Here is a 26,690-nt window from a genome sequence, read left to right on the forward strand (position 1 = left end):
CCTGTGACTCAGCCATGCATCTGCCAACCCCTACCCTGTGTGTCACTCTGTGGTGTAAGCAGGACCAGCGGCTCGTCCAGCCCCTCTGCGAGATCAAGGTCTCAAAGAGGCTCTCCATCCCAAAGCAATCAGGGCTTAGAGGTCCCCAGGCTTTTCTGTTTTCACCAGGGGTCCCATGGAGGCTCCTCACTTGGCTGCCTGTCACCCTTGTAAGGCTGCACATTCCCTCAGAGATGCTGACGGCCAAGTGTGGGTTCCCATGGGCAGTGGGATGAGAAAGGTTCAGACACATGTCTCAGAAGGCAGGTGTGTGTGATACGGCCTTCCATTCACCCTGGACCATGGGGGCAACGTTCAGCCACGTGGATGGGCTGAGATGAGTGAATGCAGCGTCTATATTATACACGGCCCGTCCAGGGTAGGGGTTGTGACGGCAGCGTGTGATCAGTGTGCATAGGCTGTGATTCCAGCAACAGGGCCGCAGGAGGGCTACTCAGGCCCATCCTGCCTGCACAGGGAGAACCCTTGTAGAAACAGGCCAAACTCATGGAAGTGCCAACCTTAGCTTTCATCCAGGGCTTTTCCCCACTAGCCAAACTAAAAATAGTGGACGGTCCTTCAGAGTTTGATAAAATATTTTCCCTTTATTTCTGCATGTGCAAAGCACATTGTTTGAGTAGATTAAATGAACCCTGGTAGTTGAGAAAAGAGCCATAAAAGAACGTGAGGAAATTAGGAGTCATAACTTTAAGCACACTTAGACCTTCATTCAAGATAACATTTGAGAATGGGGAACCTGGTTTTGACAACTCCTTCTCCAACCAGATTTGCTAATTGCAGATGATTTAGCCTTTCCCCCAGTAGGAAGTATCATAAAGTCATATGACATGTCCTAAATTGTGCTTAACCATGACTGGTGACAGTGTGCCTCGAGGAATGATGGAAGGCCTACCCATCTGAGAGACGTGCTTGGGGCAGAAGCCCTGGGAGCTGGGGAGGCACCTGGTGTGGGGTGGGGAGAAGTGATTCTGGAGGACAGAGAGGGACCAGAGGACCAAGCGACCCCAGAGGCAGGGTGAGGTGTGGAGAGTGTGTGCAGCAGAGAGGGGACTGAGCGTTCCCCAGCACGGTGGGCGTTTGGGAGGACAGGACTTGGGGGCGTTGCTAGCGCAGGCAGGAAAGAGCAGATAGAAGGAGGTGGGAGAACGCACGGTGAGAGGAGATACAGGGCGTTGCCAGGGAGGCTAAACAGTCACAGACTCATGGAATCGTTTGTAGTGACAGATGAAAAGACTAGGGAGAATGAGATGCACACAAGGGACCAGGAATCTTGGCAGGGAGCCGCCAGGCCCCGCTGAGGCTGACCTGCTCTGGCGAGAGGCTGTGGCACGTCTCTGGTTAGCCCCCTCTCTGAGAACACGGACTCCCTTCACAGTCGCAATCTGAGCGGGTTTGATTACGGAGTGCGGTCCACACCTCTCTGAGGGGTGTGTGATGCGAGGACTGGGTGCTGTATGCCCTCCCTGAAGACCCACAAGTCTGATCCTATAGTACTTCTGGCCTGGAAGTTTCCAAAGGGACTCAGACCGCTGCTACGTTACTCAGAGCTGTTAGCCCCTCCTCCAATGGCAATAGAATATATCGCATACAGATGTGTGGGTGGGGGGAAAGCAATCAGATATTGCAGATAAGAAACCTCAAAAGGCTCCAGAGCTGTGAAATGTTCCCATAACTTGGTCCGTGGTCCCGTCTCTAGTGGTACCTAAAGCATCTAGAGGTACCCTTCGCAACTCCCTTCTCTAGTGGTACCTGAAGCCTGGAGGTCGAACTTGTTTCCCTGTTCGTTTTCTTGAGGGGGAAACAACCGACAACTCCTTCTCCACATGCCCTGAGGCCTCTCTAGGATCTTCTCCCTAGGCTGTAGGACCAAGGTTACTACTAACTGAATGATAGGCATGAACTCATGTGCCCATCCAAAGGCCCGGTGGCGTCAAGGGGGTATTTTCACCTCAGGGACTTTGCTGGCTTGGAACCTGCCATCCCAGCATCCCCAGGCTGGGACATAATGGTGACATCTCCTTCATACATATCATGTGTGCCTTTGTGCTTGCTCACAGTGTGGTCTTAAAGGCAGACGGGGACATCAGACATGGGTGGTCTGGGAGTGCTCAGCTAAGGAGCCCGGGGATTGAGCCCATTGAGATCTCTTCTTCAGCTCCGATGCAGGCTCCCTGTCACCAAGGGCCATCAAGCGGAAACTGGACTTTCCAAAGGGCAGAGGTGCAGACTTCAGGAGCACGGACACAGCCAAGCACCCAGGTGGCCAATATTCTGCCACTGCAGTTGGACCAGCAGTTGGATTGTGGTGACAACAGAGCCAGGCTCGGCCTCTCCTGCACCCTCGGGAGCCTGGACGCCGAGTTGGGTCCTGGGAACCAATGGCCCCCCTTCCAAGGTGAGTGGGGACAGGAGTAGGCCGTTCTGGTCCCCGCATTGGTCATCACCGGCTCATGGCTGGAGGCCGCAGTGGGGTGAGGTCGAACCCCACGATGCTCCAATACAGCGAGGTGAGCAAGAGCCTGTGTTTAGTGGCAGCTGTGTCCCAGGGCCTGGGCTTGCGACTTCCTGGCTGTTTAACTTAGTCATCTTCTTACGTATTGTCCCCTCGGTCCCCTCATCGGAACCTGTGCAGATGGTATCTCCGTTCCATCAATGCTGGGAGCATGAAACCACATCGTTGCTAGGGGGGCTGATTCAACAACAATTGCTTGATAACATCTATGAATTTGTCATGTCTAATTTTGGGGTCTCTGTGGTGCTTGCACACTTGGAAAATGGTGTCAGGGCATGATTCATGGGGGTGGAGCGGTTCCTACTGGCCCCACTTCCCCGGACCCCATCTCCACTGGCTTTCTCAGGAAGGCTCCTGTGCCCGATTTTCTCTCCGTCAGCATCTCCAAGCCCATCTTCTCTGTTTGGCGCTCACATTCACAATAGAAATACTGGTCTCCGGCTTATTTCTGTTTTTTCCCTTTTCTAAACAAATAAGGGGCCACTTTCTTACATAAAGTGCACACGTCACTCTCTCCTCTGATCCTCCGTCTAGTTCGTCATCTCCCCTCATCTCTGGGGCCTCGTTCCCAGCTTCCTGGCATCAGAATCCGCCTCTGCTCGGATTTCCTGACGTCTGAGCTTTTCCACCCTCCCCTGGGTCGTGTCTTCCTTACCCTCCCGCACTCAGTGTCCCTTCCTGGAGCCTGGGGTGGCCCGGGACTCCTCTGTCAGGCGCCGAACTACCTGAGAAATGGGGAGGCGCCGTTCCCACGTGGCGGAGACATAAGCAGCAGCTCGGTGGCACCAGGGAGAGGCCCCCGAGAAAGAGCTCAGTGAGTTTTCGGGGATGCACAGCCCCAACAAGGGCCTTTGAACGGGACCTACTTACCGTCTTCCCCCTTGAGCCTCTCTGTCACTTCTCCTTGTCGCCCACGGTCCGGGTCCCGACTCACCTTGCTGGCTCAGTCCCTCTCCCGGTGACTCACCTTCCACGGAGGCCTGAGCAGGAAACCAGGCTCCATGCGAGGTTCTTTGTCCTTTCCGGCGATTATAACAGAAATGCCACAGACAGGCTGAGTTGTCAACAGCAGAAATCAATAGCTCACAGTTCTGCAGGCGCGGTAGATCCACAATCCACCTAGGTGCATATTCGGTGCTGTTGACACTGCCTTCCTGGTTCAGAGGTGGCCACCTTCTTGCTCTGTCCTCACAGGGCGGAGGGGACAGAGAGCTCTGTGGGGCCTTTTTGTAGGGCATGAGTCCCGTTTATGGGATGATCTGTCTCCCAAAGTCTCACCCCACAACACCATCCCATTACAATCACATCACATAGGTTTCAACCCATGAAATGGGGGTGAATACAAACTATCTGTGGCAGGTGGTTTTACTCTCTTTTGTTCCCACCTGCTCCCCCTGAAATCCATCCATGGTGTTGAACAGGTCACCTGTTTCTCACCACTGCTTTTCTCATTCTTCTTGAATTTGTGTATTTTTTCCACTTTCAGCTGACCAGGAAGGGGGTTAGAATGTCATGTTCCATGTCCCCCAACCCCTATTTAATCATTTTCTCCATTAGATACATACGTGCATACAGACACACACCTTTATATCTTTAGTCACATACATGACATATATTATACCTGGTGTTCCTATAGGAAATGTACCACACGTTGGGGCGTGCTGTGTAAATTCCCCAGCTTTCTCTTCCTTGGTTGCTCCCCAAAGGCTTCCTTTCAACTTGGTCTTTGGATGGTCTCTATAATCTCTTCCCTCCAATTGTACAGCCTCGTTCCAGCATGATTTCCTTGCCTTTGTCTTCTCTTCCCCGGAACTACTTCTCTTTACCAATTCTGTTTCGCTCGATTTCACTTTTGTCGATTGTGAGCACGTTGGCCTCGTGGCACTCTTATCCTTACAGACTAGTGTGAGAGAGAAGAAGAAAACAGGAAATAATCAAAGTCTGTCCACTGGCTTCTCCTTTCTTCTGTCCTGTCGGATGGCCTTTCTCATTCTGCCCACCGTCCTTCTTTGGCATCAGTGCAGGTGGAGGCTCAGAAAGATCATGAATAACAGCGCATCCTGTTAATGTGCTTTTCTTTTCAGAGCTGGGTTTGGAAGCTTCCATCTGCATGAAGAACCCTCCCATGCCGGACGGTGATACTACAGAGGGATCGAAGGACAGCCAGTGTGCGTGTCAAGTCTTTAGCCCAATGAAAGCCCTCGGTGCCATGAAACGGAAGATTATCAAGAGAAAAGTGCAGTTTCGCAAGTGGAGGCTCGCATGCATATTCCGTGGCCTTCACGCTAGGGCACAGAGGTAATCACACATTTGTAGCTCTGGGGCATGGATTCCTATTGCTCTCCTTCTGATTCTACCTCCACCCACCCCCAAACACACACACTGTTCTCTTCCTCGATTGGACACTCTCACAGCTGGTGCCACCTCTGTTTCCCACGGGGCTGCCTCCTCGCCTTTGAGCCCCCTTCATCAGAAACCAGTGGCCCGAAGGCCCTTCCATCTCCATCACCTGGTTGCAGCTGGCCGTCCTCAGCCAAGCGGCATCATTGACACAGGTCGCCGCGCAAGTGGGACTTTGCGGGAAATCGCATAATTCCTTGGCCTCTGCCTTCCTTCCCTGCTTCCCCAACTCCAAGGCCCTGTTCTCCCAGGAGCATTGTCTTAATGAGTGCCTTGCACAAGGATTCTCCTCGGGGGTCTATCGGGAAATCTGACCTAGGAGGACAAATAACCCTCAACTTCTCCATGTGAATAAGAAGTGTTAAAGCTGAGGAGAAAGAGCCCCCCTTACAAAGTCTAAATGAGAACCCAAGTCACAGCTGGGAGTGCCACACTGGACCCGCTGGAGTCAGGTTTCTCCTCAGCCCCTATAATATAGGATACAGGAGAATTACATATTGCATAAAAAGCCACTGTCCAAAACCTAATCCCTTCCCTGATCAAAGGTGAAGGAATTGAGTGCTTTCTTTCCTCCTACGACAATGCAAACGACAGTTCCCTGGTCACTGAGTGGATTGCACAGCCCCTGACAGGTTCAGTGCAGACTGAAAGACAATATTTTATTCCAAATTTGTCCTTTTCCACCATCTCAGTAAAGAAGCTTAGGTCTCACTCCCCTATTAATCCATTTGCAGGCCCTTCTTTACACTAGTGAACACTGAGAGGCTCTTTCCTTCGGAAAAGTTTGGAAAAGAAGGGATGAGGCCCTAGAGAGCTCAAACTAATGCTTTCTCATTTTCACTTCCGCGTTTGCGAGTCTAGGTAACGAGCATATTCCTAGAAATGCCCTGAGGTCTATCCTGCTGAGATTACCTTCCGAGGATGTGGGTGTCGCTGAGTGAAAATGACTAGGGCCATGGTTACACCCCTGCTCTCTTTTTGTGGATTCGCCCTTGAGTTTCTCATTCTTGGGTTCTTCCCTCAGCCCCTCTGGCCTTGTTCCTGTCCAGCCAAGTGACCAACAGTGTCTCCTGCCGGCTCACGACTCCAGATCAGAGGCTTTGCTCTCCCTTCACCCACATGTTTGCACAGGGCCTGAGCCTGAGTTCCAGTCCAGGGGTTTCAGTCACAGGTCACATGGCTTTAGGGGGTCCTTAGTCCTTGGACCACGGCTCCTCATCTGCACATGGCAGAAAGGAACTTGGAGATATTCAGAGGCCCCTATTGGCTCTCACAGTCTGGGACTCATTCCGTAGCCTGGACTTCTTCTCAGGAGACCGGGACAAGGGTGAGAAGGGGGTGTGTTTGTCTGCCAAGGGTCCCCTCCTTCCTACAGCACTCTGTGTTTGAACGTATGTGTGGGTGCTAGGTGCATCCCTCCCTGGGAGGCGTGAGAAAGCCATCACTTGGCTTCTGATGAAGGGGGCTCAAGAGTGAAGTGGCTGCTGAGGGAGAGGTACTTGGGATCTGGCAAAAGCTCACAGCAGCCTTGAGCTGTGATATCACCAGGCTCCCGCTGGGGGAGCACAGGGGTCCCTGGATCCTGCAACACAGGCTGCCTGTCAGTTTGGTGAGGTATTGCTTCTGACCTGTGGCTCTCACTCTCCCGCTCAGCCTACCTGCGGCTCCCCCTTCAGCTTCTTCTCTGGACAAGGGTTCAAGTTGCACCTGGCCTCTGTCACCATGTAGCCACCCCTCCAGGCTCAGCTATCAGCAGGATCTGAGCAAGACTCACAGTTGAGTTCTCTCTCTCTTCCTCTCTCAGATACCAAGTACTTCAGAAATGAAGAAAAGAGATTCTTCACTTGAATGGAACCACATTATAAAACCCCATCATAAAACCCCATATTTTCCACTTGATGAAGTAAATCTAGAGCAGCACATCAAGTTAAAGGCCAAACAGAGCACAGGAGGGATCCTTTGCTGAGAATCAACAGCACGATCACAAGCCATTCTGTATGACGTTGGCTACAAAAGACCGCTTTGAGGAGAGAAATTCTAGCCCTTCAGCTGCAGTTGCGATCGATAGCGAAGGAGACCAATGCCTGAGTAGATCACACACAGTTTTGAGAGACCATAAGTCTCGCTGCTCTAAATTTCATCCTACAGAGAATCAGAGTCAGGAGCACCATGGAAAAAGACCACATGTCAGACTGGACACTCTGGGCCACCAGGTGGGCTGCGCTATGAGGAGCCGGCGTGAACGATGCAGTGTTCTTGCTGGAGAGCTTTAGCTTGAATTTGAGCACGAGGTAGTTATCAGACAAGTTCAGAATGTAGACCACTGAACAAGATGACTGGCCTGTGTCTTCAAACAGTCAATGTCACCACAAATAAGAAACAACCAAAAGGAGAAGAGATATTTTGGGTTTCAAAGGAGTAAAAAGAACGTGTGACTGTATTTATTTAGTCCTTTTGAACGCAAAACATCTCCTCACCTTTAGGTGGCTGTCTGTGGTGATGGTGACATTCCCTTGTTTGTAGGGGACAGGCCAAAAGTCCAGCTTAATGGCCTACATCCTGAAGTTGTCTGATCATGTCCTCCTGATTAAATTCAGCCTAACCCTTTGGCCAGGACACTGCATAGTTCCCGCTGTGTGTGTCCTAGCTCAGCCTACCCCGAGAGCACGAGTGTCCCGTGGGCCCACCACCATTCTTGTGATAGCAGCACTGCTTACTTTGCTAGGGAAGGGCCTATCAGATCTGTGCAGAGCGAGACACCTGATTTTCTTTATAAAATTAGTGATTTGGTAAGTGATACTCTGAGAATGTATGCAGACCCTCTTCTCTACAGTCTTTCTCTAAAACGTCGCCATCCTTTAAGGATCCTGACGGTGTGTCCTAACCCTGTGTGTGTTTGTACATTGGAAGAATTCTAACTGTGCCGTTCCTATACAACGCGTATTTGCTGGCAATGTGATGTGGAAAAGAACATTCCCTCCCTGTTCATTATCATTAAAGTTTTTGTTTTGACAATCCCATGGACTCATGATTTTTTTACATTGGATGCTCTAATCTGTTCCTATCGTGGTGATTTGGTGGATCTGGATACACAGTAATGGAAATATTCTTGGTTCTCTTCGTCATATTTAATGCTGAGTCTCCGTCTCTTTTCGGCTAAACGTACCCTATGGGGAACTAATTTTGGCTGTGTTTGTCTCTCTGTGGTACGGGGTTTCTTTCCTGTGTGTGCACCTATGTGTGTCTATATGTGAGTCTGGGGTTTAGGAAGGTTGTGTAGGTAGGGCTGAGCCCTGCACCCAAAGGTTTTGGACATGTCTGGTTCCTTATTAGCTTGTGAAACTTTTCACATTCAGTCTCTAAGTTTTAAGTGATCTCTTAACCTCAAACCGTTGACATTATTCTATTTTCTCTTTCCTTCTGTCTTCACCTGCCTCTTCTTATGCTCTTGTTTTCACTGGGTGGAAACCAGCCAAACAGATGCCATTTACATCCTATTTTTCCCACACGCTCCACCCCCAGATTTTGGTTTTAGATCCACAGTTAAGTAGCTTCAACAGTGATCAGCTGTTTGAAAGTCGAAATTTCCTCAGTCATCTCTCGTCAGGTGAAGTTCACCTTCGAAGGTCTCCTAGGGATGGAATCAGGACTCCTTGGGGGTTGCGTATCGGACACTGTTTCTCCTGCCTGTGTACATGGACATCTAGCTGATTAGAAAGTACTGGCACAATGAGTTTTGACTGAGCTTTAAAAATAGAGTGCTTTCTCGGAAATTCAAGTCAAAACCACAGTGAGATACCACCTCACAGCAGTCAGAATGGCTAAAATGGCCAACTCAGGAAACAACAGATGTTGGCAAGAAGAGGGAGAGAGGGGAACCCTCTCACACTGTTGGTGGGAATGCAAACTGGGGCAGCCACTCTGGGAAACACTTTGACGTTTCCTCCAGCAGTGAAACATAGGAATGCCTGGGTGGCTCAGTTGGTCAAGCATCTGCTTTTTGCTCAGGTCATGATCCTTGGGTCCCGAGGTGAAGCCCCCCATCAGGTTCCCTGCTCAGCAGGAAGCCTGCTGTACCTTGCGCCTGCCATCCCCTCTGCTTGTGCACCCGTGCTCTCTGTCTGGCAAGTAAATAAATAAAATATTTTAAAAAATTAAAAAGTTAAAAATAGAGCTACCTATTAAGCTGCAATTTATTTATTTAAAAAAAAGGTATTTATCCAAAGGATACAAACATGGTGTTTTTTTTTAATTTTTTTATTGTTATGTTAATCACCTTATATTACATCATTAGTTTTTGATGCAGTGTTCCATGATTCATTGTTTATTCACAACACCCAGTGCTCCATGCAGAACGTGCCCTCCTCAATACCCATCACCAGGCTAACCCATCCCCCTACCCCCCTCCCCTCTAGAACCCTCAGTTTCTTTTTCAGAGTCCATCATCTCTCATGGTTCGTCTCCCCCTCTGCCATACTCACCTTTTCTTCCAAACATGGTGTTTTGAAGGGGCACCTGCACCCCAATGTTCATAGGAACAATGTCCACAACAAACTATGGATAGAGTTGCGATGTCCATCGACAGGTGAATGGATAAACAATATGTGGCGTATATACGTACAATGGAATATTACTCAGCCACCAAAAAATGAAATTTTGCCATTTGCGACGACATGGTTGGAACTAGAGGGTATTATACTAAGTGAAATAAGTCAGCCAGAAAAAGACAAAATACCATATGATTTCACTCATAGATGGAATTTAAGAAACAAAACAGAGGAATATAGGGAAAGACAAGGAAAAATAAAAGAGGAAAACAAGAGAGGGAGACAAAGCATAAGAGACTCAACTATAGAATAGAAACTGAGGGTTGCAGGAGGGGAGGTGGGTAGGGGATGGCGTAAACTGGGTGATGGGCATTAAGGAGGGCATTCGATGTCATGAACCCTGGGTGTTATGTGCAACTGACAAATCACGGAATTCTTTTGTAAATTATTTCTTTATTTGAGAAAGAGAGCATGAGAGAGTGAGAACACAAGCAGGTGAGGGGGTAGAGGGAGAGGGAGAAGCAGACTCTTTGTGGAGCAGGGAGCCGGATATGAGCCTTGATCCCAGGATGACCTGAGCCCAAGGCAGACTGACTGAGCCACCCAGGTGCCCTGAATCACTGAATTCTACCTCTGAAACTAATAATACAGTATATGGTAATTAAATGGAATTTAAATACAAAATTTTAAAAGAAAAATATATATATTGCCTTGTTTTGTATGTTTGATTGGGATATAGAATGTAAACTGTTTTTCTTTCCAGTGGATATAAATTGGGGTTTTTTGGTGGTTGGCGGGGGGCAAGTCTGTAGCTTCAGAGGAGATTTCTTCTTTTTCTTTAAAATCTATTAGTTCTGGGGTGCCTGGGTGGCTCAGTTGGTTAAGCAACTGCCTTCAGCTCAGGTCATGATCCTGGAGTCCCGGGTTCGAGTCCCGCATCGGGCTCCCTGCTCAGTAGGGAGTCTGCTTCTCCCTCTGACCCTCGTCCCTCTCATGCTCTCTCTCTCTCATTCTCTCTCTGTCAAATAAATCAATAAAATCTTAAAAAATATCTTTAAAAAACAATAAAATAAATAAAATAATATCTATTAGTTCTATGAGGATAGGTCTTATTGTTGACTCCTTTGTTTCCGTCTCCCGCAGGCATCCAGGACTTTCTCTCTGATCCTGTCTCACTATCTTCTGTTCATTTTCTGTTCTCTTGGCTGCTTTCTTTTCAGTATTCAAAGTCCACTCTAATTTTGCACCAATGTTGCCCTTATGAATCTTGTGGATCAGCCTCTTTCCCGAGAAATTTTCTTCAATTTTTTCCCAGTTTTGACAATTCTCGTTTCCCATTTCTTGTTTCTTGCCCACTTCTCTTTGGAGTCGTGTGTTTAAGGGAACTTTTACCTTTTCACGGCTACAAATGCTTGTTCGCACATTTCATTCAGGTCGGGGTGTCATTTTAACCATTTTAGTTTTCCTATGTTTTGTGATTGATTTCAGGGGGGATCTTTACTGAGCTGAAATGTTTGACTCTCTATTTCTGCTTGTTTGTTTTCTTCTGTCACCTTGGAACACCGGTCTGCTCTATCATTTTCCCTTTAACACACCTGGGTTTGCTGGAATGAGAAACAAAAGTTCCATGTAGGAAGGAATGAGTGCTCTGAGTAGCTTTGTGGATTCCTGAGGTCTGGATCCCTCTCTTTGGTGTAATTGTTCTAATAGATGTAAATAGCTGGGGATGGGGCCATTTGTCTTCTGCTCCGGGATCCTGTTTGCTTCCAGTATGTCCTTTCATTTCTACCAGTGGCTTCATTGTCTTTACCACAAGCCTCCAAAGGACACTACTTTCATCCAGGTCTGGCCCTCCCCCGAGGGCCACCTCTGTCCTGCACACCATGCAGCCCCTTCCTTCAGATCCAAGTAGCCGAAGCTGGAGTCAGCAGGTCTCAGGCACCCTCTGAGCTCTTCCCACTCTCTTTCTGCCATCATTCACCTGTGTTCCCCGCTGAGAAGCCCTCCCTGAAGTCCTCTCCTCTAAGTGCCTGCCTGGTCTGTGCTGACTGCCCTGCTGTCTCTGGCTCCCAGACCCGGCTAAGTACTAACCATCTGGAGTCCACACTTCTCTCTGGCCCCTGGCTGTTCGGGGACAGGGTTATGAGCTGTGTTACTGACTCTCTAGGTTAATCCCTAACCCTTTAAAGTCATGTGTTGAGAGATTCAGCTGCCATTATTCTCAGTGGACTGGTACTCTTTATCTCTCTTTTCTAGATGCAGACTGTCAGTAGCACACACACGTAGACAGAATTGTAGAACAGAACATCCCCGTCCTCATCAGCCAGGTTCAACAGTTATCAACTTAGGGCTGACCTTGTTTTAATACAATCCCATCCACTTACTTTGTCCTGTATTATTATTTTTTTAAAGGTTGGGGTTTCTTTCTTTTTTTTTTTCTAAGATTTTATTTATTCATTTGAGACACAGAGATAGAGAGAGAGAGAAAGCATGAGCAGGGAGAGAGGCAGAGGGAGACGCAGGCTCCTCGCTGAGCCAGGAACCCGATGTGGGGCTCGATCCCGTGACTCTGGGATCATGACCTGAGCCGAAGGCAGACGCTTAACCATCTGAGCCACCCAGGCGCCCCTGTCCTTTATTATTTAAAGCAAATCGCAGACACCATATTTCATTTGCAGTTGTATCTGTATGTTTCCCTAAATGAGAACCCTTTTAAAGTATTATCATCATAACCTTGTAAATATTCATAAATTAATTTAAAATATGTAATGTAAAATACATAGTGTTCAAATTTCCCATTGTTGTTTTTAAGTTGTTTTCTCTGTATCAGGATCCAAATAAAATGCACACGCTCCCATGAGTAGGACCTGTATTCAAGCCTCCTAGCAATGTGTAGATTTCTTCTCAGTTTCTCCCTTTCCTTCCTCCTCCCTCGTTCCCTCCCCCTCCCTCTGGCTCTCACTCTCTGCTTCGCCCTCTCCAGCTCTTGTTCTCTCCTTTTTTGTTAATCATTTTTGAAAATACTGAGGTGTTTGTGGGGGAGCATGGCCACGGAATGCATTATAGCCAGATATACTTTAACACAGTCCATCATACTTCCTCTTACTTCGTGGTGGAATCTCCACTGTTCGTGGAGAACAGTGCTATTACAAAGAAAAGGCAAGCCACACATGGAATTTAACATTTTCTGGCAGGAACGTTGAAAAGTAAAAAGTATAAGCGCACAACAATCCAAAATAATCTTGCATCTTGCCGCTTAATGCTTCACATTAAGGGAAACCGAATTCTGCCAGAGTAATAAAGATGCGATTAATAGAAAAATCGTCTGTATTTCTTCAGGTTTTAAGTTTACATTTAAGGGAGCTGTAAATGAAATATAATTAAAATGCATTTCTAAGGAAAGAGGTCCTGCTAACTGCATTCCAAATATTATCGGAACGACTGCTCTGTCGGACCTGGCAGACGTAGAAACTGATCAGTTTCAGGTTTGAATTGTTGGCAAGACTTCCTCTCAAGTGCTGTGTGCGCTTCCATCAGGAAGCACCTCAGGTCCCCTTATGTTCAAGGCCCATCCATCCATTGATTCTGTGGAGCAAAATGATGATCCTTCATCATCATGGTTTGGATCCTAGAAGCCTTGTATGAACACCTGCAGGAAAAGAAATTTCCCCCCAATACTATATACCTGGCGGTACATTTTGTAAGGAAAACTCTGGTCCCCTAGCATCTCTAACGGGAACCTGTAAGTTCCGTTCTTTTCCTCTTCATTTTCTTTTATTACTGTGTTAATATGAAAGCAAGGCTTCAGTCATATCGAAGTGTTTCAAACCACTGTATTATGGACTTATGAGTGCTCCATTTATCCTCTCTTTTAGCAGTGAAAGTGATTTCAGGTTGGCTTTCATATCCTTTTGATAAGACCCTCATAGTTTTGAGAACTTTCCTAATATCAGTATGATGAGGTGTTTGTGTCTCATATAGAAGATTTGTTGCGTCTGGCCTGGTCTCGGTCATTTCTCTAAGAATCTGTGGTTTTGTTTCCTGGGAAACCATACTCCCAGATCAAAATGTGTCTCCTCGGGCACTCATTGCAATTGGTTTATTTTTAGGCATTTCCAGTGGACAGAGCTGGAAAATGGCTTATTTGTATTCATATATATTCATACATTCACATACACTCACATACACTGCCAATTCCAGACTGTCATGATGTTCCTCTTTGGGTCTTCTTTATTTTTTTTTTCTCTATCCATAAAAAGTATAGGGCAAGAGGCAGAGTATTAAACTAAGTGAATAAAATACTAATTTTTCAAAATGTTTTGTCCTGACTCTCAATATTCTTCTGGCTGTACACCTATGTTATGAGACGTCTTATGCCTTACTGGGACACCATTTGTGGCTTTTCATTAAACTGATATTGACATCCCTATGTCCCAGACTCCTCCACTATGTGTGAACTGTTTTCTTTGTTGTTTTTGTAATGTCACTGAACACCACATTACATGTCACTTATGGATTCATTCACCTCTCACAAGAGATCTTTTGAAATTGTCAAAGGATTAATTTGTGCATTAGTAAGATGCATAATATATATAGTGACCACTAAGTTTGGAAAGATTGTAACCTCGATGCCATATTGTGTTTATTTGGTTCACCCTCATATTTAACAGAAGAGAGATAAAGAGCCATTTTATGACAATCAACCAAAGTAGAAGGGAACGTACTGAATGGGAGAAGATATTTGCAAATGACATATCCAATGAATGGTTAGTATCCAACATATATAAAGAGCTTATACAACTCAACACCAAAAGCCACAAATAATCCAATTTAAAAAGAGGCAGAAGAAATGAACAGACATTACTCCAAAGAAGACATCCAGATGGCCAACAGACACATGAAGAGATGCTCGACAACACTCCTCATCAGGAAAATGCAAATCGAAACAATTGGATAGGGCACCAGGGTGGCTCGGTCCGTTACCCGTCTGCCTTTGGCTCGGGTGGTGACCTTGGGGTCCTGGGATCTAGTCCCACATCGGGCTACCTGCTCAGTGGGGAGCCTGCTTCTCCCTCTCCGCCTCCCCCCACTTGTGCTCTCCTTCATTCTCAAATAAATAGGTAAAATCAGGAAATAGAAAAAAAGAACCAACGAGCTATGACCTCACACCTGTCAGAATGGCTAAAATCAAAAACACAAGAAACAACAAGTGTGGGCAAGGATGTGGAGGAAAAGGAACCCTCTTACAGTATTGGTGGGAATACAAACTGGTGTAGCCATTGTGGAAAGCAGTATGGAGGGTCCTCAAAAAGGAACGATTAAGATCCATTAATCCTACCACTGGATATTTATCCCCAAAATACAGAAACACTAATTTGCAGGAATACATGGGCCCTTTGTACAGCAGCATAGCCAAATTATGGAAAGAGCCCAGACGTCCATCAACAGATGAATGATAAAGACAACGTTGTGTGTGTGTGTGTATATATATATATATATATATATACACACACACATATCTATATCTATCTGTCTATCTATCTATCTATCTATCTATCTATCTATCTATCTATTTATACCATGGAATATTATTCAGCCAAAAAAAAGAATGAAATCTTGCCATTAGCAAGGACACAGATGGAGCCAGAGTGTATTCTGCTAAGTGAAATAAGTCAGTGAGAGAAAGATAAATACCCCATGATCTCACTCCTATGTGGAATTTAAGAAACAAAACATGTAAGCAAAGGAAATAGAAAAGGGAGAGAGACAAACCAGGAAAGAGACCCTTAACTATAGAGAACTAACTGATGGTTGCCGAGGGTAGGGGGGCTTGGGGGATGGGTGAGGTGATGGGGATTAAGAAGTGTACTTGTGGTAATGAGCACTGGGCAATGTATGGAAATGTTCAATCACCATGTTATATACTGGAAACTCATGGAACTGTATGTTAACTATACTGGAAAAATATTTTTTAAAAATTTGGAACAATTTTAAAAAGGTGGACCATGGCTTGCTAGATTTCTTTGAGTTGACCTCATGCCATTGACCTGTGGTTGTATTCCTGGAAGCAAACATGGGCAGTTCGAGGTCATGGGTCAATGATGGATGATGTCCACAGTAGATGTGTGCAGTGGTGTTCAGTGGCATAGAAGCTGAGGTTGAGGAGAGAGAAACAGGCAGGCAGGGGAAGTGGTGCCCTGAAGCACCTCTTCACTTCTTCAGCACAGGTTCCCCCCTAGATCTTAGGAGCCAGAGACTTAGGAGGTCGCTGTAGCACTGATAAAGGCAATTGTCCACCTTTAATGTTTGTGGGTCCTGCCCCTGGGCTCCCAAGGAAGCGATGCTTTCACATTTACCAAGGTCAAAATGAATCCACAAAACCTCAATGCATGGGCTCTATTTCACCCCAAGCACACATTGGACATCTGCTTTATGAAAGAAAAGAACCCAAAAGGAGCATTCTGGAAAAGATAAGAAAAAGGAAGACACTTCCCTGGTTCCCATAACATTAAAGCCATACAGCCCTACATGTACTAGAAATTTAAGACCGGGAAATGCAGTGACTTTCTACAATGTCTTTTGTATAAAAATTTGTCACTTTTTATGTAAAAAATATATTTTGGTATATAACCCTTTATCAAAATTTCCTTTGTCATGACACTCTCTCCTGGTAAAGATTCCCTGTCCCATGCAGCTGTACTAATCAGTGCTCAGGTAAAACTCACAACCTTTTATTTTTTTTTTGAGTTTGAGCGCCATGTGGGATGCAGAGATTACTTAAAAAGAAAATAATTGAAAAGAAGTAAAATTAAAAGAAAAATTTTAAAAATGTATATGCGTATCAGGAAATTTTATTACTCTCTGCTCTCTCACATTGATATATTTACATTGTGTTACTTACACCATTAAGAGCACCTTAATTACTGTAGCTTTACGGTGAGGTTTAAAATTTAGTAAATTTCTCCAATTTAATTCTTCAAGGTTGTCTTGGCTATTTAGGTATGTTGATTTCCAAATACATTTGAGAATTAGCTTGTAAATTTGCCCCCAAATTGCCTTCTCCAGTATGAATCAGAATAATGCTGATTTGATGTTCCAACAAATTTGAGTGGTCTAGTCCATGAATGTGATATATTTTTTCCTAATTATTTAGTATCCTTTAATTTATTTCAGCAAGAGTTTTCAGGCATCTTTGTTACATGTGTTCTCATACATTTAATGAAGGTGGACATGAATCTCCACTCTGTTTATTGAATTTCATTTCCTTTTTTTAAAAATTTCATTTTCTAAATGCTCACTGCTAGTATAGAGAAATATAGTAGATTATTACATGAATGTTGCTGAGGTATAATTTAGGTACAGTAGACGGCATCCCTTTAAAGTGTACAATTAAGGCTGTACTTTCAGAGATCATTTCTTTCTTTCTTTCTTTTAATTTTATTTTATTATGTTATGTTAATCACCATACATTACATCAATAGTTTTTGATGTAGTGTTCCATGATTCATTGTTTGCCTATAACAGCCAGTGCTCCCTTCAATGCTGCCCTCTTTAATACCCACCACCAGGCTAACCCATCCCCCCACCCCCTCCCCTCTAGAACCCTCTGTTTGTTTCTCAGAGTCCATCGTCTCTCATGGTTCGTCTCCCCCTCTGATTTCCTCCCCTTCATTTTTCCCTTCCTACTAGCTTCTCTCTCTCTTTTTTATTATTTTTTAAAATTTTTTATTGTTATGTTAATCAACATACATTACATCATTAGTTTTTCATGTAGAGTTCCATGATTCATTGTTTGTGCATAACACCCAGTGCTCCATGCAGAATGTGCCCTCTTTAATACCCATCACCAGGTAACCCATCCCCCCACCCCTCCCCTCTAGAACCCTCAGTTTGTTTCTCAGAGTCCATCTTCTCTCATGGCTTATCTCCCCCTCCGATTTCCTCCCCTTCATTTTTCCCTTCCTACTAGCTTCTCTCTCTCTCTCTTTTTTTAAACATATAATATATTATTTGTTTCAGAGGTACAGGTCTGTGATTCATCAGTCTTACACAATTCACAGCGCTCACCATAGCACATACCCTCCCCAATGCCCATCACCCAGGCACCCCATCCCTCCCACCCCCACCACTCCAGCAACCCTCAATTTGTTTCCTAAGATTAAGAATCCCTCCTATCAGTGAGGTCATAGGATACATGTCTTTCTCTGATTGACTTAATTTCACTTAGCATAATACCCTCCAGTTCATTTCTACAGTTTGTTACTAGAGAATTTTCTCTGAACGTGTAGAGGACCTGAAACCTCAAGGAGGAGGCACATTGTTCTCTCCTGAGCATGAACGTGATTTTAGGTGTTGTTTCCACAGCTGCCCATTGCCACTGATGATCGTTCTTCTCCTCCTTTGGAGGGTAAGAGAGAGAGGATGCAGTGTGAGTGCTTTCTCAACAAATAAAAATTAAAAAAGATAAACTGTACAACTAAATGCATTTTCACAGATGTACATACAATTGACACTACTGCTCCATTCAGGACACAGGGCATTTCTTCTACCTCACAGCTTCCCTTGGGTGGATCCATTGAAGTCTCTCACTGCCTTCACCCTCAGCCCCAGGCAACCACTGGCATCAAAGACGGCTTGATTTTTAACCACGTTATGGAAATGGAACTCTTTTATGCCTACATTCCTCCGTGCAGCCTAAGGATTCTTATATCTATCCATATTACTAATGGATCACCAGTTCAGAATTTTTCATTGCTAAGGAGTATTCCTCTGTATGGATATATTTGGTCTGTACATTCACCTATTCATGGCCATCTATGCAGTTTCCTGGGTTTGGCCATGGGGAATAAAGCTATGATGAATATTCATGTGCAGTTTGCTGTGTGGCCATATTGTGTAAATCCTTAGGAGAGGAATGGCCGTTCACGTGATTGGTAAATGTTTATCTGTGGTTCAGCTTTTCTCGGTGGTTGGACCATTTTTCATTCCCACAAGTGTATGAAACGTCTAGTTACTTTACATCCTCACCACATATGTTTTCGGTCTTCGTAATTTTAGCCACGGGGATGGTTGTGTAATGGTAACTCACTGTAGTATTAATTTATCTTCCCAATGGCTGAGTGTACCGTCGAAAACTGACCTCTGTGCTTCAGAGCCAAAATATAAGACGAAGACAGAGTTTGGAATATTGAGGAACAATAGCTTTATTGCTTTTCGGGGCACAGGGGGCTAGAACAGGCCAAGGCCCTCAAAAACTGTAAGTCCCCTCCCCCTGAAGGAAGGGGCGGGGGGGTGTTTTATTTTGACAGAAATTGTGTGCATGCTGCCAGCCTCCTTCATCCTGTCTTTAGGGTGGTACCAGGCTCCTGAAACAAAAGGCTTAGAAGGGAGGAGCAGAGGTTTGCAGAAGAGAAGGAAAAGGTTACTTAGTTTAAGATGGAGCCTTGCAGAGACATTAGTGAATCCCTTTTGATTTATGTTCAACTTCATGCTTTTCAATGGTTTCAAGTGGAGCATCTTTTCAAGTGCTTTTTGGCCATTTGTGTATCTTCTTTTGTGAAGCATTTCTTCTTCAAGTCTTTTGACCAGTTTTCCTATTGCATTGTCTTATCAGACACAATATGTGTCAGAACATTACACTGAAAACTGCAGAGCACTACTTCCAGAAATTAAAGAACTAAATACATGGGGAGATAAAATTTGTGGTGGATTGGAAGACTCATTATGGTTAGAGGACAATTCTTCCCAAATTGATCAAAAGATCTAATACAATGCCAATCAACCTTCTAGCAGACATTTTAGTAAGTATTTCTAAGCTGATCCAAATGTTTATATGGAAATGGAAATGATCTTAAATTATCAAAGCAATGTTAAGAAGAAGGAGAAAGCGACAGACTTACATTGTCTATTCCAGAATTACTGTATAAACCTTTTGTGCAATTTAAAAGTGATTTGTCCGATTATTATTCAGTATAAGAGTTTCTGCGCATTCTCACTGCAGCTTGGAAGTTGCTTTACCCCTTTTTCACTGTAGCTACTTGATCTATACTTTAGCCAATAGTTCCAAAGTTTTTAAGTGGAGAGAGAATACTGAAGCTAGAAAGTATTTCACTTAACAGAGAGAAAGACTAATCCCTGATCATTAGGGCAAGGATGACCCTACAAGACTTAATGAACTCGCCTCTATTTTCCAGTTGGCCAAGACAAAGTGGGGAGCTACTGATACCAGCAGTTTCCTCTGCAGACCTTCATAGTGTTGACTGCTTTGGGTTTACATGGAACCTAGGTGTTGGCTGTGTCCTGAGAGGCTGAAATTGAGTTGAGGCCCAGGGTCCCTGGGTCAGGACAGGTCATCCAGCTGTTGGAAAACACGGAGGGAGACCAGGCCATCCCCAGGCAGCACTGGCCACTTCCTCCAAGGAATCCACCACCACTACACTTTTCATGACTTCTGGTTACTAGACTGAGAGCCCCACGACAATTGGGATAATGTTTTACTCATCTCTGTACTCATGACTCCTAGGACCAAACCAAGCACTGAGGAAGCTCTCAGAGACACTCCTTCATGGATCTGATAAAGGGGGTGGCAAATTTCTAATCTCAACTACATTCCTGTCCCAAATACATGCACGAATGCTCTCTGCTTTCTTCCAGGAGGCAACAAATACCCTTCCTTCCAGAGGAGCCTGCCCTACACTCTCAATGCCCCATGACACTCCCCTGTGGTGAGCTCTGGTGAAGAGGGACTGTCCTCTTGGATTCCTCTCAATGGTTCTCTCAGTAGGAAGAGATGTCTTCGGCCTAGCCCCCTCCCCCCTCCATCCTCTGCACTGCCACCATACCCCAGGTTAGGACAGCTACAACAGTTTTTAAAATGATTTTATATATTTATTTGAGAGACAGCGTGAGGGAGAAAGCAAGAGTGAGAGAGAGACAGAGAGAAAGATAGAGAACAGCTGGGGAAGGGACAGGGGGAAGCAGACTCCACTGCTGAGCAGGGAGCCACCCCCCTCAATGGGGCTTGATCCCTGGAGCCTGGGATCATGACCTGAGCTGAAGGCAGGCTCTCGATGAACTGAGCCACCCAGGGGCGCTGAGCTACAAGATTTTGTTTGCATTCTTCCTCTCACTGCTTTGACCTCCTCTGTGAAATCTTATTGATGTCAGAATTCCAAGTTCATAACAGAGACTAAGGAAAATGAAACACTCAACACACGGTCAAGACAAAGGTGTGTAAAGTCTTTGACAACCATAAATTCAGAAGAATATAATTGGTATCACTGCCTCAGAGGCAAGGGTCTCCTAACCTGGCCCTTCCTGACCTTAGGGTAGAACTCTTTGTGGTAAGAATGGACAAGTCCAACCTTTATCCAAACATCACTGATCCCTCTAAGCCCACACTTACTTGGAGAACATCGACCGTGAGGGAGCTCCAAGGTCAAAGCTAGGGGTCTGGGGCAGAACCTCATGGTCACATCGTCCACCTCTTTTTTTTTTTTTTAAGATTTTCTTTATTTATTTGACAGAGAGAGACATAGCGAGAGAGGGAACACAAGCAGGGGGAGCGGGAGAGGGAGAAGCAGGCTTCCCGCCGAGCAGAGAGCCCCATGCGGGGCTCGATCCCAGGACCCTTAGATTATGACCTGAGCTGAAGGCAGACGCTTAAAGATGTAGCCACCCAGGTGCCCCTCCTCCTCCTCCTCCTCTTGGAACTGGTGCTTCCCTGCAGTACAAACCAACCCCGATCCATTCTGTGGGGCTCCTCGGGAGGTGCACAGGTTCACCGTGGACGAAGTTACTCTCCTCGTTCTCCTTGCTCAGCTCAGGCTGCTCCTTGCAGAGTTGGATGCCGCTGTATGCATTCCTCAGTTTCCCCTGATTTTTCTGGACCCAACTTGTCCTTCTTCTTACCTCCTTTGGGCAACCACCTGCTCCACCATTGCCTTGTCCTTCTTTGCGTTATTCTCATCCTCCAAACCTGCTGATTTTCTGTCTCCCAAATGCTCCCTCTGTTCTCTGTTTTCAGTGTGGGCTCAGCTCAGGCTCCTGCAAGAGACACACAGTGAAGGGACCAAGTCAGGTCTCAGCTGCAGTCCCCAGGGCTGCTTCAAAGGCACCGCAGACCCTTGTGCACTCAGAGAAACTGAGCAGGAAGGGACCGTGGAGAATTTGAATAACAACCTTATCTTACACATGAGGAAGCTGAGCGCAGAGAGATGAAGAGATTTTCCCAAACTCCTTCAGCACTTGATGGCAGCACGGCCCCCACACAGGACTTGGCTGCGAGCTTCCCTGTGGAGTCTCCTAACGTACCCTCTGGGAAGGCACATCTGAATTTCAGGGGACACTTAAATTAGAAGTTCAACTTAAAAATAAATACTTTTTAGGAGACTTTGGATCAAATGTAGATATTTCCACTGTTAAAAATACCAGAAATTCCTTCCTGGGGACAAATCTTTTTCCCAGGTATATAATTCTGTTACTTCTTTCCTTTACAAATCATTGGCTAAGATATTAGGATCACAAAAAAGGTATGCAGGGAAGGAGAAGTTCCTCTGTTACCTGTCCTGGTCTCCCAGCTTAAGTAAGAATTAAGTTTCACTGAGACATTGAATACGCATGGAGAACGGATATTGAAATGGAGACCCTTAAAGAAAATATAAAGTATTAAGGCAGACAGTTTTTATGCATTTTAGACAAGGAGAAAATACATTTCTCAGGGATTTGGGGGAGTTTTAATTTAGAGAGTGTCTAGACCGAATTTAGAAACCCTGGTGAGAAGGATGTCTTTTTACTTCTTAGTACAGGGGGTGCCTTTTTCATATGGGAGATTGGTTTCCTGCTTTCAGGGAGACAGAGGAGGGTTTGAGTGTCCTGGTACCAGTTTCTTTTTGGGTAGCTTCAATTCAAAATAATCAATATTGTCGACCTCAGAGAGTCGGGGACCTGGGGTGGCGAAGGAACTGAGAAAAAGAGACTACCGCGGCGCCTGGGTGGCTCAGTTGGTTAAGCGGCTGCCTTCCGCTCAGGTCATGATCCTGGATTCCAGGGATCGAGTCCCGCATCGGGCTCCCTGCTCAGCAGGGAGTCTGCTTCTCCCTCTGACCCTCCCCCCCTCATGCTCTCTCTCTCTCTATCTCATTCTCTCTCTCAAATAAATAAATAAAATCTTTTAAAAAAAGAAAAAGAGACGACAGTATAGCGAGGCACAGGGGACCCCAAGCAAACAGCCCGAGGTCCTGAGGTTTATTTTCCATAATCTAATATACCTTCTACAGTGATATAGTACTATAATGATTTACAGCAGGGGCTTAGCAAGGCGCATCTTCCACGTACACAGGGTTAGTCAAGTGAAGCAATGGCAGTGGAGAAGGAATAAAGAAATCTGCAACTGGCTGTGATCAATTAATTGTAAACAGCATTGTACTCGGTCTTTAACACAGGATAAAAAAAACAAAAAAGGGAATGCACAGTGTGCTGTTTACAGCTGGCTTCCTATCTACAAAACATCTTCTGCTGTGTACTTTAGATCAGACCACACACATCCCAAGGGCATTTCACTCTGATCCTTTCAGGTTATTTTTAACCCTGCAATCTCGAGTTTTCTCAGAGATCTTGGAGTCTGAATGAACATGCACCAGTGGTCGTTGTGGCATTCTGTTTCCCCCAAATATGCCATTGTGGTACATTTTGGGCAATCTGACCTTGGCGCCTATGGGTACTATGGTTTCTCTCCGCCTTGCTCATTACTCAGTGCCTATTTCAGAGAGAAGGCTAAACATATCATTCTTAGAAATACCAAGGTGGCTCTCTCGGTTCAGCGTCTGACTCTTGATTTCAGCTCAGGTCATGATCTCAGGGTCATGCGATTGAGCCCCAGTTTAGTCTTCATGCTCAGTGCAGTCAGCTTGGGATTCTTTCTTCCTCTCCGTCTGCCCATCACCCCTGCTCTAAATAAATAAATAATATTTAAAAAAGAAATACAAAATAAATCCCATGACCTTATGTGAAACTAATACAATGCCTATGTTAAGTGGACCAGATTAGTTTAAAAATTATTTTAAAACGCACCTGGGTGGCTCAGTTGTTTAAGTGTCAGTCTTTGGCTCAGGTCAGAATCCCGGGGTCCTGGGATAAGCCCGTATGTCCAGCTCCCTGTTCAGTGGTGAGTCAGCTTCTCTCTGTTCCTCTTCCACTACCCCCACCACCGCTCCTGATATCTCAAGTACTCTCTCTCAAATAAGTAAATTAAAAAATTTTAAAAAGAAATGCAATGGTCCTCTCTGGAATCAACCCACACATAAGTATGCTTTCTTTTTGCTGCACCCCAGTCCCCCTTTCTCTTTATTACCTATCTGACCTACATCCTTCCCCCAGCGATGGAGACAGCTCAGATGCACTGCTTCACCTGGTGGTGGGGCCAAAGAGAAGTGCGCACATGGTTAGAATGGGCTGCCTTGAGAGTCAGCCGAAACGTAGCTACAGGCAGTTAGAAACAAGCCTAAAGTACCATTAGGAATAAGCACTACAACATTTAGCGGTACAGATTTTAGGTGTGGTATTGATATCACCTTCCTTGTACAAATGTGTTTAGACTCAAGCATGAGACTATGGGATCAGACAAAATGAAAGAAAACTGTGTCAAGTGTGAAGATACTAAGTTACCAAAGTTATTCTGAGTTGTATAATTAGTTTGTCCCTTAGCCCCTCATTTCCACCTGCAGAACCTAGAAGACGTGCAACAGAGTCTCCACTTGCCATCAAAGTCAATCTGAGGACACAATAATTTAAACTGTTAACCCAAACTTTCCATTTTTTCTTAACCTGTGTTGAATACCAGGCATTTCGATTGCCCATTCCCATTTCCAGGGAGACTGCAGTGAGGACGGAGAATAATGTGGTGCATCCAGGTAACAGTCTGTTTCTTGGTCCGCTTCTGTGCTCAGCATGTCAACTTTTGTCTGCCAGTGGACCTCTAACCACACAGGGGAAACCCAACAAATATTAAAAGTGTAGGTTCTCTAGGTTAATCTACATTTAGGATTCTGTAGTGCTCAGAATGGCTCTTGAACTGCAAGGACCAAGGTAGATGCCCCCTCCTTACCTTAGGGGGAGTAATTCTGATTCCTGAAGCATGCACCTCTTCGTTTTCTATTTATTATTATTTTTTTTAAATTTCAGCTAGGCTCCATCACCTACGTGGGACTCTAATGCATGACCCTGAGATGAAAGTTGCACGCTCTACTGACCGAGGCAGCATGCGTCCCCCCAGCACCTTTGATGCAGGCAAATACCATGATTTTCATGTTGGAAAAATACTGCAAACTGTGGGACATGCCTTCAATCCGCTCCACTCCTTCTGGGCATGTTTCCTGAGTTCCGACTGTGTGCGAGTCCTCTTTCCCACCCACCCATAGAAGGGCATATACATGGAAAATGTGCCCATCCATAGAAGACCCTCTAGGATCCCAACCCAGATCCGCTGGGATCCCTGGGGTCTTTTCTGTGTTATGCTCTCCTGCTCTCAGTGTGTTTCTGCCTCTAAAGGCACCTGTGAGCAGGACTGCCCTGGGGCTCCTGGAGCTCCTTTGTACCCAGTCCCAGAGAACGGGGAGGACGTGCCGTATATGACCACAGCCCCTTGTATCTCCCCTCCCCAAAGGCACTCAGCCTTTCACTAACAGGTGCAGCAGGGTGAAATCTCCATTCCTGGTCCAGGGGAGACTAACTCTGAAACACAAGTGTCCCCTAGGCTCTCCTAAACCTGTCAGGACAAAGCTCCCCCACAGCTGTTGCTGGAAATCACAACTTACACAGCAATGAACTCAAAATGGTCACAGATCTAAGTATAAGAGCCAAAACTATTGTGCAAGAGGACTACATGGGAGAAAATGGTCAGGAATTCACAGTAAGCAAAGAGTTCTAAGTCACTACGGCAAGAGCACGATACGTAAGAGAAAATTGAAGATGAAGAAGTTTTTTGCATCAAACATTGCCACTGAGAAAAGGAACAGAGAAGCCACTGATTAGGAGAAAATATTTGTGGATTAAATACCCAATGGGGACTCACGTTCACGAGAGACAAGAGGACTTTGAACTCACTCAATGGGCAGAAGCAACACACTCGTTTAAGCCAGTATAAGAGTCGAATACACATGTACCAAAGGAGACACATAAAAAGGTATTCAATGTTATTAGTAATATGTTATTAGTTCTCAAAGAAATGCAAGGAAAACCAGGTACCATTTTACACCAACTAGTGCGCTTACGTCCCAAAGACGATACCAAGTGTTGCTGAGGATGAGCAGAAACTGGACCCTCCTATATTGCTGGTCGCAACGTAAAATATAACAGCTCCTGCAGAAGCCACTTTGAGAGTTCTTAAGAGCTCAGCACAAGCTTGCCATAGGACCCAGCCATTCCACAACTAGGAATCTATCTGAGAGAATAAAAACATATGTCCGCTCAAGTCTCGGTCAGAAATGTTCTGGGCAGCGTTATTCACAATGGGCAAAAACTGACAGCAACACAAAGGGCCATCGGCTGGTGAATGGACAAACCAAATGTTTCCTATGTGTACCATGGCATCTATTCCGCAACAAAAGGCACAGAAATCTGATCCAAGCTACAGCAGGGAGGAACCTCAAAAGGATGCTAAGTGAAAGAAGCCAGTCACCAAGAACTACAGACCGTCTCATTCGGCTTATGTAAAATGTGCAGAAAGGAGCAATGCACAGAGACAGAGAGCAAATCAGTGCTGCTTGGGGCTGGAGGAGGGAGCGGAGACTGTCTGCAGAGGGGCTGGAGGGAGTGTGGGAAGGTGAAGGAAGCCTCTGAAACAAACTAGGGCACTAGCTGAACAACTCTGTCATTGTTGACAATGGGTGAAATTTATTCTATGTCAATTTCACCTAAAAAAAAAAGAAAGAAGGTGACCTTCGCACATCAGTGGGTCCTGGGGTCCCCAGGCAAACACTGCCTGGTGAGGGGCCACATCCTGGAGTCCCAGCAGGTGGTGGCTCAGAGCCTGGTTTCTGACCTCCCAGCTGGAGTCAGGGGTTCAGTGCCTGTGCCTTCAGCCTCAGGCCCTGGCAGTTCCCCTGGAATCCACCAGGCGGCAGACTACTTAAGGGAACAGACCTTCAGGTGGCCCAAGGACACCAGGGGGAAGC

At 45.6% G+C, this 26,690-nt stretch overlaps 1 non-coding gene across 1 annotated transcript; it reads left to right on the plus strand.

Annotated features, from left to right (window-relative positions):
• The first annotated feature begins 17,743 nt into the window (after positions 1 to 17,743).
• LOC148161968 (small nucleolar RNA U3) lies at positions 17,744 to 17,956 on the plus strand. The gene has a single exon (XR_015767253.1). It is a non-coding gene; the product is annotated as a small nucleolar RNA U3 (small nucleolar RNA).
• The last annotated feature ends 8,734 nt before the right edge of the window (positions 17,957 to 26,690 follow it).

This window comes from Eumetopias jubatus, unplaced genomic scaffold (assembly GCF_037043125.1).
Source record: "Eumetopias jubatus isolate StellerSeaLion01/CBP00866 unplaced genomic scaffold, mEumJub1_p1.0 scaffold_32, whole genome shotgun sequence".
Taxonomy (NCBI): domain Eukaryota; kingdom Metazoa; phylum Chordata; class Mammalia; order Carnivora; family Otariidae; genus Eumetopias; species Eumetopias jubatus.